Genomic DNA, 12,489 nt, shown 5'->3' with positions numbered 1-12,489 from the left:
CCTTTTTTTTTACAAATCAAAGTCTCCATTGGATGTAAGGTGACTCGTTTCCTGCACATGTGTTCGCTGTCATCGCCAACTACACAGCCCGAAGCAGAGCTCGCGAAGCTGGCACTGCAGGCTGAAGGCCCCCTTAGTCACTCATGCTGGTGTCGTTGTCCCCAGCGGGTGACTGGGCTCGCTGTCGCCTGTGCCCTGCAGTACCCCGAGCTGGCAGGCAGAGGCTGCCCCTGCCCCCATGCGCGCGCGGGGAGGAAGTGGGTGTGGACAGACTCGTAGACCTTCAGGGCACCAGGTAGGGAGGGTGCCAGTCGCCGCAGCAGGTGCAGGAGTGAGATCATTTGCGACCAGCGCGTGCACCGCGGAGAGCGCCATCTGAGCCTGGCACTGCATCGCCCACATTGCACCGGCACCCAGCCCTCAGCCCGGCCCAGCGTGCACTCACGGGAGGCGAGAGCAAGTCGTCAGGCATCCGTCGAGCGGTTTCTGCTTTTCAACCCAGGCAGGTAAGGTTAACTTACATGCCCAGCAGCGCCCAGTGATGGCAGCTGTGCGCCTGCCACTTGGCATTCTGTCACCCTTCAGCTGTTTGCTTGGACTCCATCCCTGTTTTCAGCTTGTCTGAAAGTTGAGAGGCATGTTAAGCTGAACTTAATGGACGGTGCGTGCGTTTTCGACGCTTCGGCGAACGCATAAAGACTCGGTGATGTGAATCCCCTCAGATCGCCTCGTGTATGCAGTTATCGACTGTTTGAGGCGCTCTATTGCGATAGAGCTGCTCTGGTGATGGTGGCCGCATGTGGCTACACGGGGGTCCCTAAGCTGTCTACTAGCAGCAGTAGAACCCCTTGATGGTCTCACGCAGCAGGCCCTAGAAACCTGACGGGCGACAGGAATACAGCCACGATCCCAACAGGTGGAAATCAGAGAATATTCAAAGTGATGGGGTTCTTTCCTGGAGTGGACCAGTAGGAGGTGCGCACCTCTTCCTGGCCTGAACCTCAGCTACTAAGCAACAGGAGGCACATTACTATAGTCCTCTTTACGAGTTGGGGTGGTAAGTCCACTGCAATAGCGCCCAACGGATTTACTGAAACTGACACTTGGTGGAATTACATGTGGTGCTGTCGACAGCGGAGTAAATCCCCATTTTTTCAGAGTCCATTGGCCTCTCTGGGGCTTTTTCACCAGAATTACCGTTGGCATCATGCTGGAGGTAAATCCCCCACTCCAGGGTCATTCTCTTACTATGGCGGTGAGGTCAAAGTGGCAGTAATTCCGCTACCGCCAATGTTTTCCCCACGCCGCCATACTTGCAATGAGCCCTATGTTTTACAGCAATGACCAGTGCTGGACTGACCTGCAGGGACGTCTGGAGATGTCCTGCTGGGCCTCTTTTCTGTGTACCTTGGTGGTCTGCTCCTCTTACCTTTACTTTACTTTATTAATTTATATAGCGCGGCCACTGACCCGGAGGCTTAAGGACGCTAGGCGACAAAGACGAAAACAAACACAAACAAATAATTAAAAAGGAGAGTGGGCAAGGGCCCATCTACTAAGCCGCACTAAGGGGGGAGAAATAGGTTAGTTGAATAGAAATGTCTTAAGTCTTTTCCTAAAGATCATGATTGAAGGTTCCTCGCTCAGACTCAGCGGAAGGCTGTTCCAGGCAGCCGGGGCTGCTGCATAGAAAGCTCCTTTCTTGACCTGCGCCAGTCTGCAAGCAGCGATTTTCAGTTCAGTAGAGTTGTTAGATCTCAAATTGTGAGCATTGGATTTTTCTCATGCTCCCCTCCCAGTGCGTAATTCGTGGTGGTGTTTGCCAGACCTCAGCCCTGGCACTTATTTGTGAGCCCCAGCACTTATTGTGTCAGCTTCAGTTCGGTTAAGTTGTGGTGTTTTGGCAACTTTATTATTTTGACTGTCAGTCAATTGTAGTCACACAATAGGCAACAAGGTTGTGCACTGACCAGGGTGTCTGTGTCCTGGGCTGGCTCATTGTTATCCCTGAAACCAATGACCTAGATGTATAGGGCAGGACTAGTGACCCATTCTCATTGATAAGCAGAAGTCAGAAGGTGACAATACTGGGCACTCATGCTGGCTATGCCCACACACTGCTCCACCCAGTCTACATGACATTGTGCACTGGCCAGGATGTCTGCGCCCCGGGCTGGCTCATTGTTATCCCTGAACCTAATGACCTAGATGGGCAGGGCAGGACTAGTGACCCCTTCACATGGATGACAATGAGTCAGAAGATGACAATACTGGGCACTCATGCTGGCCATGAACACACACTGTTCCACTCAGTCTACATGACATTGTGCACTGGCCAGGATGTCTGTGTCCTGGGCTGGTTCATTGTTATCCCTGAACCCAATGACCTAGATGTGCAGGGCAGGACTATTGACCCATTCTCATGGATAACAATGAGTAAGATGGTGACAATACTGGGCACTCATGTGGCCATGCCCACACACTGCTCCCCTCAGTCTACATGACATTGGCGCAACTTCACTACTGTAATGACCAGCAGCACGGCCACAGCAGTGTGGGTCGACGATAGCAGGGCAGTTACCACCATCCAGCAGCTCCAACACAGAAGCAATACCAGGGAAAAGGGCACAGGTGAAGAGGAGTGCCTAGCACAAGTGCCAACTCAAACGAGAAGATCTTGCTGCAGCGTTTGGCAGGCAGGATCATGAGTTTGGTAATTTTTCCTGCCTTCAGCCATCAGTGTATCACCACAAGTAAGGCATGCATGCCCTTTGCTCTGTGGGTAGATGGTCAACATGTTCCACTTGCCATCAATAGAATCAGAGCAGAATGTAAACACTGATGTGGAAAGAGGCGCCTGCACATGCATCTTACTGAGAGACACAACTAACTATTAGGAACATTGCTATGTGTACACTAAGCAGATACCATAGTCGGTGCATCCATCGCCCTCACAGAGCAGGTCAGAGTGGCATCTTTAACCCCAGGAAGGTTGGCACTGCAGGGAACATTGGTGGCTGGGGTCACGAGCAGGCGGGGAGCTCCGCACCCGATGTGTCACAGGCTTGCCAGAAACGTTTAGGGCCGCTGGCACTAATTCCTTTACAAATAAAGCACTGACCCCACCCCTTCCTTCTCGCCTCATCCTTCATAACACTTTCTCAAGTTTAACTACTTTTTAATCCATATATTAAGCAATCTGCCTTAATATGCACTATTTAGACCCATTTCCCCAGGTTTTCTTGTTGGAACACACGCCCACCTAAAGGGTTTGGGTAAATGTGCCTGCACTGTGTAAAATGGCCCCCCCTTCCAAGGCCACTTTTTGGACCCGGACCAACCCTGGCAAAGTCACTAACTACGGCCTAGTGCTTCATAATAGGGTGCTGATTGCACAAGTCGATGGAACTCCTTTTATCGACATTGGCAGGATGAAATCTTGAGTCTGCGAGCCCAGCCTGGATTGGAGCCTCTGAGCAGTAGGTTACCCTTGCAGCACTGCCTCAACCCATGAGCTGAAATGACTGCTTTCTAGTGTTGTTTCTGAGGCTTTTCATATTCAATTGTGACACAATTGTGATAAACACATCTCACTAAACGCTCATTGCAGAATCCTGCTTGGCCAGTAGTCCATATTCATCATTAATATTATGGTATTTGTTGAGCGCGGACCTATCTTCGAGAAGTAACAGAGAGTTTTACAGAGGTCTACAACAATAAAGATACACAACAGAATGCTTTACAGAGGTATACAACAGTACAGATGCACAACGGAATGCTTTACAGAGGTATACAACAATAAAGATACACAACGGAATGCTTTACAGAGGTATACAACAATAAAGATACTCAACGGAATGCTTTACAGAGGTATACAACAATAAAGATACACAACGGAATGCTTTACAGAGGTATACAACAGTACAGATGCATCACAGCACTTTTCTGAGGTAACAACATATATACAGCAAGGGTTAGGATACAGAGGGGTACATCTGTACAGGGTGGCAGGTAATAGAGGGGTGGACGGCGTTTAGGGAGTCGGGTGTCGCAGGTGAAAACGTGATGGCCTACGTGTTGAGGAGGAGCGACTCCTTGAAGAGGTGGGTCTTGAGTTCTTTTCTGAATTGTAGGAATGTTGGGGCGAGTCTGATGCTGACAGGGAGGAGGTTCCGTAGTCTTGTGGTGTAGGCAGAGAAGGCTTGTTTTCTGGTCCTTTCCGCAGCGGCAGAATTTGAGTCTGCATGTGTCCTGGCTTCTGGATGTGCGCTGTCTGCCGGAGATGCTCAGTTTCTCCACGGGGTAGCTGGCCGACTGCCTTATAGATGATGCAGCAAGACTTGAAGGGGATTTGTGCGTGCAGTCGTAGCCATTGAAGGTCGATGAGAGCCGGGCTGATGTGGTTGTATCTGCATAGACCCTTGATGAGACGTGCAGCCCTGTGTAAGCAACTTCTCAGGGGCACAAGGGGGGATGACAGGAGGCAGTAGAGGAGGGCATGTATTGCGCCATCCAGGTGGGATTGGACCATTGCTTGAATGGTGGATTTAAAGCTGCTTTGAGAGGGAGGACAACCTCAAAGGCATGAAAGGCATCATCCATGCCGGGACTTGAACCTGTGTGTGAGATGCAGGGCATCTTGGTGCCCGAAGGATCACCGGGGGGTGTGGGGGGGGGGCATTCTCTTTAAAAAGGGATTAAGATGACTGTTTTTAATATAAAAAAGGTAGTATACAATCTGCTTATCCTTCCTTTAACAAGCCTGAGGCCCCCTGGAAATGTTTTGCCCCCCCCCCCATGAGAGTCAGCTCCTAGGTGGGGGGGAGAGGAAACAATATTTTAACAAAAGGGGTGCTCAGTATGAAAAAGTTTTAATACCACTGCTCTGGACTGATCCATCTTCCAGCTACATTGCAGATCTCTTCTCAAAGGTATTCCCTTTACCTTGTCATCCATCTCTTCAGGGTGGCTGTCACAGGGGTTTGGCAATACCCAGTGTTTTATAAATGGGGTGAGAAATTGAGAGGGGGGCTGCAAGAAGGGGATGCGGCTTAAATGATGGGCATGGCCCAAAGTGTTCCCAGCACATCAGGTTACTTTTTCTTTATTGTCCCGCGCTGGGGATTCGAACCCAAGCCCTGCCAGTGAGAAGTCAGTACCACATTGCACTGTGCTATATCATAGGTGGATAGTTTCTTTTGTTTTATTTGTTTTATTCAACAGACTGCTTGACAAGCCCGTTCAGCTATGTGTGAATCAGTCTATTGAATGAAATAGAAATCCAGCACCTACGAATAGCACTGCGCTATTTCGAAGGTGCTGGATTTCTTTTGTTTCATTCACTAGACTGCTTTGAATGAAACAAACGAAATCCAACTCCTTAGGAATAGCACAGTGCAATGTGACACTGACTAGTCACCGGAAGTGTCCACTGAAAGGAAATAAAGTGGCTTTCTTGGCTGTTGGGGGTAGTGTGAGCCCCAACAGAGCCCTGGCTCGATTGAAGTTTTGGGAGTGCCCCAGCTAGTCCCGGCCCACTTAAAGCCCTGCAAATACCTTGACCTGCTAAAAGTCCCTGGTGGCCCCCTGCTATGCAGACGGAGCGCAGCATCACGCGTACACCAATGTACAGGAAGTGTCCAGAACTCCACTAGCACCCAGCAAATCCACCCTCCACAATTTTGCATTAGTCACCGGCTTTGTCATGGCAGGCCGGACCCAGCCTTTTCTGACACCGATTGTTATATAAGAGGGCTCTTTGCGTCAGTTCTCGGCCAGCACCCCACACTACAATCTCCATGGGTCTTATATCTGTACTCCACCACGGATCACCATAATGCTAGATCTGGCGGCCGGCAGAGGCCACAATATCTAACTCTCCATGCCGCTGGGAGCCCCCTTCACGCCCACCAGCGTGCGTGCTACCTGTTGTGTCTTGTGTGTCTTTCCCTCTCTGTGTTTTGGTGTTTCTCTTTGGATTCTTGAAGGAAGGGAGGTGTGTTGTGTCCTGCCCTTTCCCTGTGTTGGTGTTCCACTGTGGTATGTTGAAGAAAGGGAGGCGTGTTATAGCTTGCCTCCCTTCCTGTATGGATGCTGTGATGCCTTGATGGAATGTTCTGTGAGTGCATGGAATGCTTGTGTTTGTGAGAGTGTTCCACTCCAGGCAGTTGGAGATAGGTAGCCTGGGTGGTGAGAGCTACGGGGCACTCCTGAGGACCTTTGCTCCTGCTCTCAATGACCTGATGTCCTTATGAAATCTGATTACTTTTGTACCTGAATAAAGACGCTTAAGGACCTACTGCTGCCTCAGAAGATCACCTTTATTCCACTGCTTTTCAATCACCCAAGCTATGTCTGCACGCGTCCGCCCGCAGTGCTAGAAAACACGTCCATTCCATTTCCCCACTCCCACCCCGCTCCCTGCAGAAACCTCCTCTCACACGCTGCCCAGCTGGCTCGGAGTCCGGCAGGTCACGTGGCCTATGTGACGTAGGCCGCAGCTTCCAGGCCCTTGACTAAAGCTTGCAAGCCTGGATGATTTCTATCTGCGTGGCTCCTTGCCTTGTAGGCCCCACAGCCATATAACGAGGTGCCATATTAATAATCTCGTCCTGGACTTTGCCTCTGTTACTTGCAATAAAACGGAGTGATAAGAAAACAGCAGCATCAGGGTATGGCGAGTGCACATTGGCCCTAGTCGATGCACGGCTGCTAATGACCAAAGCTTGGGGCCTACTTCCTACGGAAGGAGCACCTGTTGGGGGATGGGAGGGTGTGTAGCTTTAACAGTGCCAGTGTGAGTAGAACACATTGCACACGTCAAGACAAGTTAGAAGAGTGCACTGGGACTAGGAGTTGGCAGCTGATGGTATGTTTTGCGTGTGGCCTGTACAGCGCTTATCCCACTCCTAGACTCCTTTAAGTGCTGAAGTGGAAGGGAATGAAAGGGAGAGCGGGAAAGAGTCAGGTGGCATGGGGGCGGGGGTCTTTGTAGGCTGTAGATGTCATTTGGTGGTAGTGCGAGGGTCTGTGATGGCTGGCAGCCGTGTGAAGCTCTGATAAGTGATGTTCCCTTGTGTCCATGACTTGTGTGGAGAAGGCTCCGGCCGGTACACTGGACTGCAGCGGGATCACAGAAGAAAGACCTGAGGTGAGAGCGTTGAGGGAAGGTGTTCATGAAGGCATTGGAAGACCTGCTGGGAGTGGTTTGAGCAACTGTTAGTCTGTGTGCTGTTGTGTTTGGGCCTATCTGTGCCCCCGTTTGTAGTTCTTTGGGGTCTGTTGCAGGCCATGTGAGGCGTATGTTGTGCTGATTACTTGCTCGCTAAGCATTGAGGCTCCTCGCTGGTCAGCCCCCCTGGACGGGGCCCTGTTGGTGCTGGCTGTGGGTGGGAAAAAAGGCAATGGTAAGTGGAGTGAGGAGCGAGGAATCTTGCAGCGGGGCCCAAGGGACTGAGGTGCAAAACAGAAGCACGTTGGTTAGAGGGGGTGTGACGAAATAACTATTGGTCTGCGGCAGCATAGAGATGAGTGAGTAGTGAATACAGCTGCTACTCATCCCCACACTACTGCTTAGCCAGCAGCGATCTTAAGCATGAAGGTGAAAGGCACAGCCCAACAGGTGTACCTGCTTCACCTATCAGGGTAGCACAAGCTGAGGTTAGGCTGTACGCTTCAGGAGGGGTGCGAACGTCTACAACGGCAAACCAAACAAGAATAGTGCTGGAAATGCAAAAGAAAAGAATTCCCAGTTCTATAAACATAGGATACTTTAAACTAGAAAATACACAGAGCTAACAAAAACATGAATGGCCCACCCCTGCGAGGGAAAACACAGAGAATGCAGAATAACGGGGCTCACTGGCTATGAAGATAAGGGTGCAAAGGCCCTGATTTCAGCAGCACTGTCGGTTACTGAGGATGTCTTAAAAAAAAGGTGGAGAGGGGGGTCTTAAAAGTTGATCAGGTCCTTTAAGGTGGATCCGGGGGACAGAGCCACTTCAAAAACCTTTAAATGCTTGTTCTTGGGCACAACAGCACTGAGCCACGCTGCTAGGCAATTTAAATGGGTCGAGTTGTCATCAAGACATTTCGAGTCAGTCCCACTGGTTCGCGGATGTCTAAGCGGTCGATGGCCTTTAGACGGTCCAGCGATGCAGTGCAGTCCTGTAGGAGTGATTGGCTCGATTTGGATAAAGAAACTAGGCACCGATGGATCAAGTCAATGGGCCTCATTATAACTAGTAAGCTTGCCGGTACCATAGTTCCCGGACCGGCAAATTTCGAGTTGTGCTCGCGGGTGCCTTTCTGCCCACCAGGTCGGATCTGGCGGGCAGAGCAGCACCCGCGAGCACTGCATGTAGGATGCATCGGCACCATTAAAAACAGTGCCGGTGCATCCAAACTCCCCATTCCCATTCAGCCCTATTGGGCTGAATGGGAATGGGGAGCATCTTTTTTCCAGCGCCCGCAAATGGGCAATTACCGGGTCCGGCAGGGCCGTAATGACCTGGTAATTGCCCATTCGCGGGTGCCGGGAAATTAATGACACTGGCGGCAGCCGTGCCTGTATTACAATGTGATAATGAGGCCCAGTGTTGCGAATTGGTTGAATTGGCACGAAAAGGGTCTCAAGATGTAATGCAGCTCTTCTGTGGTGATCAGCGTGATGATGCTGGTGAGTCAGCAATTCGACGGCTCACCAGCAAAAAGACGGGAGTGTCAAAGGAAGCCACCAGTGCTTGTAGCATCTTGAAAAGCATCCGTAGCAGTTCAGCTGGCTCAAAAATGTATCAAAGCTGGAAAATACAGTATAAAGCAGTTTCTTGACTCTGGTTACAGAGGGGACCCCATCCACGATGTCCAAGGGTAAAGTAAGCGCTTTCTTCTGCCCTTCCCAGCCAGGAAGATCTTATATATTATATGCAGGGTTCTGCCTTTTCCAGCCAACAGTTCACCCCAAATATTCCTTTGGGGTGGCTGGGTGGGGCTGTGGGAGAGCTTGTGCCTTCCTTGGAAATCTTCATCTTCACCTCTGTATCAGAAGACTTTGGATCAGACTGACCTCCCAACCAGGTTCCAGATTAATCCTTCAAGTGTCCAAAGAAAACTCAACGAATGGAAGGGTCTCCTCCCTTACAGCAAATTGGTCCCCCCCTAGACTACTGCAAGTGGCCAAACCCATGCTGTTGTTCCACAATCGCCTGCCTGCTGATGTCATACCCAGAGTGCTTTGTCTGCAGGAAATGGAGAGAGGGTGCAAGGAAGTATGGGGGCCCTGGGAAAATCCAAGGTGGGGGGACCTTTCTGTGGAATGATGCTTCTCTCCTTGCTACTGTAATTCCCCCTTCTGCTGTCTGCCTGTAATAAAGAGTCTCTACTAATGACCACGCTGGTGTGATTTCCTTTGGCCAGCAGAGCCTGGCCTTTGAAGCACTGAACCTTTGCCTGCTCTCTGGGGGCAGTTCATTTCTCCCTGGAAGGCGGCCACCGTTTCTCACGGAAAACAAAGGCTGCTCCTGGGACCATGCCCGACTGTTTTTTTTTTTGGGTGAAACTCAGTCCCAGATGGTGAATACACAGGATGCCCTGACCAGGAGGGTCACTAGAAACCAATCTGAAAAGAAAACAACACCAATAGTTTTGGTCAATATAATTTTTAAGTCCCAGAGAGCACCATGTTATAACCAGACAAGGCTTATATTTAGATTTAGTATAGCCAAAAAAGTGATGGATGGAAGGTTTTGACTATATCTCAACCACTGACACTGCTCTGGGAAACCTTCCGCACTGCGTCATTGTAAAAGGGGTCCAGCCATATGCAAATTAGTCAGGTACGGGCACCAATGGGAGCAGCCCAACCCGAATTGTTAGGCCAGGTCCCCCCTGCCTGAAAACTCAAGCAACCCCAGACATGTTTCGGCCTTGTAGTGCATCAGTGAAGTGCACCTTGGTTCCCTATAGTGCAGCGAGCAATGGCTTGTCAGATGAAGAATGATGGTCTGGAGGGTTGCCCTGAGTGATGCTAGAGTTTACGATTGATTCTAATCCTTCCAGCCTTCACGTCTTGTATTTTTCTATTATTTTTAGATGTGTCATCTGCCACCAAGGTTCTACATGATATTCCTGCTTTATAAAGGTAGTACATCAAAAACACTGATTTATTTCGACCGTTGTGTGTGCAGCAATTAAAAGTGGAAATAGCACACTACTGGGGGTTTCACCCCCAAATACCCTCTGAAATCTATCTCCCTGGCAGCCCCCACTCCAGTCACACTGGCCCATACACACAAACGTGCATACACACTCAAGTGTACCCATTCCACACCCCACAAACGTTCACCCTCCTCCCCTACAGACACACACAGACACTTACACTCTCACACACCAAAAACACTTTCCGCGGGCACCCGCATCTCTCCTCTTTTGGCCTGGCTGCGCCCATCTTCCCCCGAGTACCGCAAGAGCTGACAGTTCGATTTGGAAAGACCACTCAGAGCGGTCTCCGAGTAGTCTTTCTAAATCCATTTTTTTGCTTCATGTTTTTAAAAGTGAAACATGCACTCCATACAGCCACCAGACACTGGGACACACAATCATATCATTTAATTGAGATGTAGGATTGCCCGCGGTCCAAGGAAGATCCTGGCGGCTGGACATGTGTCTGTAGACAGGCTCCACAGTTGTACATATGTGCACTGCTGCCATCACACCCATGCCCTGACCACTCCTGCTCTCTTTTGGTCTCTAACATACACAGCGCACTCTACAGTGTAAGCACATGCACATGGCTGGGAGAGTGAGGCAGTTAGGGCGGACTGTCGGTTTCCCCCTGATTTTTCTAAGGGCTGGGGTTCCTGTGAGCAGTGATATTTTCACAGGAGAGTGCTCAACAGCATGATGAAACACACCCTTCTACCTGTTTTTCCAGAACTGACCAGGTAGGCGGCCAGCCCTTTCTGGCCTCGTTCTGATTTGGTTATTTGCTGAGGTTGTTCCCATGGGGGGGGCACAGCGCACCCCCCATGCTGGTATTTAATAAACTGGTCTTCTGGTCAGTAGAGCATCTACACAGAGTAAAAGAGACATAGAAAGAGAGCTACAGACAGAGAAATAGAAGACACAGAGAAAAGGAGAGACAGAGAGAGAGCAAAAGAGAGGCGTTGAGAGAGCGAGCGAGAGAGAGAGAGAGAGAGAGAGAGAGAGAGCAACAAAGAGAGAAAGGGGCCAGGGAGATGGCGTGGTCAATGGCAAAACGACGGGGCAGCATACTGAAGCCACTGTGGTAGGTTCCACTGCTGACATGAGTGCCGGTTGTCATTGTGTGAGGGGAGCAACTGGCCCAATGCGCGGGTAGGCTGGAGGCGCGACATGCGATGTCACCTGGCAACGTGGGCAATGCACTGCAGCAGAGTGCGGTGTCACACACTGAGCTCCCAGGCATACAGGGAAGAAGGGCATCATGGGAGGGGAGGTTTTTAAGGCTACATGAGAGGGGAGGACTCCTACGATAATGTATCTGGTAACCTCAAGGTGCCAAAACAATGTGATAAGGACATAGAGATAAATGCGCAGAGTTGAAAGCGTAACAAAAAGGTAGTAGAACTATGACCCCGGCACAGGTGGGTGCGGGAGGTGTGGCAACATGCAGCAACACGTGTTAAGGGCTTGGGGGATGGGTTGGTAAATGGCCAATGGAAGTTATGGGAAACAGGGGTTCCCCCTAGACTATTTTCTATGTTCTTCAAGACATATTTGAGTTTAGATGTTAATGCTAGGAGGGCTCTGGGGTCTTTTCCTACTGAAAAGTCTGTACATTCTACAAAAAGTGCAGGAAGGTACCCATTCAGACTTGCCTTTCAAGCTCAACCTTGATTTGACATTTTAGATAATTTCACAACAGTTTAATAGCTGAAGTGTAAAGAAAACCGAGTGGAAGCAGCTTCTATACTTCTCAAAGTAAACTAAACGTGCAGAGGCAAACTCCTGATCTTTTCAAATGTAGTACAATAATATTTGCCAAACACCATTACTATTATTAGTAAGAAATGTGAGTGCCTCTCTATGGAGGATGAACATGGCTTGAAGAGCTTCTTCTCCGTGGAGGCGACCCTTCAGCAGCATGGAGGATGAACACGGCGTGAAGAGCTTCTTCTCTGTGGAGGTGACCCTTCAGCAGCGTGGAGGATGAACACGGCGTGAAGAGCTTCTTCTCCGTGGAGGTGACCCTTCAGCAGCGTGGAGGATGAACACGGCGTGAAGAGCTTCTTCTCCGTGGAGGTGACCCTTCAGCAGCGTGGAGGATGAACACGGCGTGAAGAGCTTCTTCTCTGTGGACGTGACCCTTCAGCAGCATGGAGAATGAACACGGCGTGAAGAGCTTCTTCTCTGTGGAGGTGCCCCTTCAGCAGCATGGAGGATGAACATGGCGTGAAGAGCTTCTTCTCTGTGGAGGGGTCTCTTCAGCAGCGTGGAGGATGAACACGGCGT

General features: G+C 50.2%; 1 protein-coding gene across 1 annotated transcript in view; it reads left to right on the top strand.

Annotated features, from left to right (window-relative positions):
* Window positions 1-279: 279 nt before the first annotated feature.
* Window positions 280-12,489, top strand: part of MYO1A (myosin IA) — a 331,231-nt gene continuing 319,021 nt past the window's right edge. The window contains exon 1 of the mRNA XM_069653548.1: window positions 280-506. The gene's annotated coding sequence lies outside the window, so the exon portion shown is untranslated. The remainder of the gene's footprint in view (window positions 507-12,489) is intronic.

This window comes from Ambystoma mexicanum, chromosome 3q (assembly GCF_040938575.1).
Source record: "Ambystoma mexicanum isolate Mex_15411 chromosome 3q, UKY_AmexF1_1, whole genome shotgun sequence".
Classification (NCBI taxonomy): Eukaryota; Metazoa; Chordata; class Amphibia; order Caudata; family Ambystomatidae; genus Ambystoma; species Ambystoma mexicanum.
The sequence above is the reverse complement of the archived record's forward strand: the minus strand, read 5'-3'. Positions and strand labels throughout refer to the sequence as shown.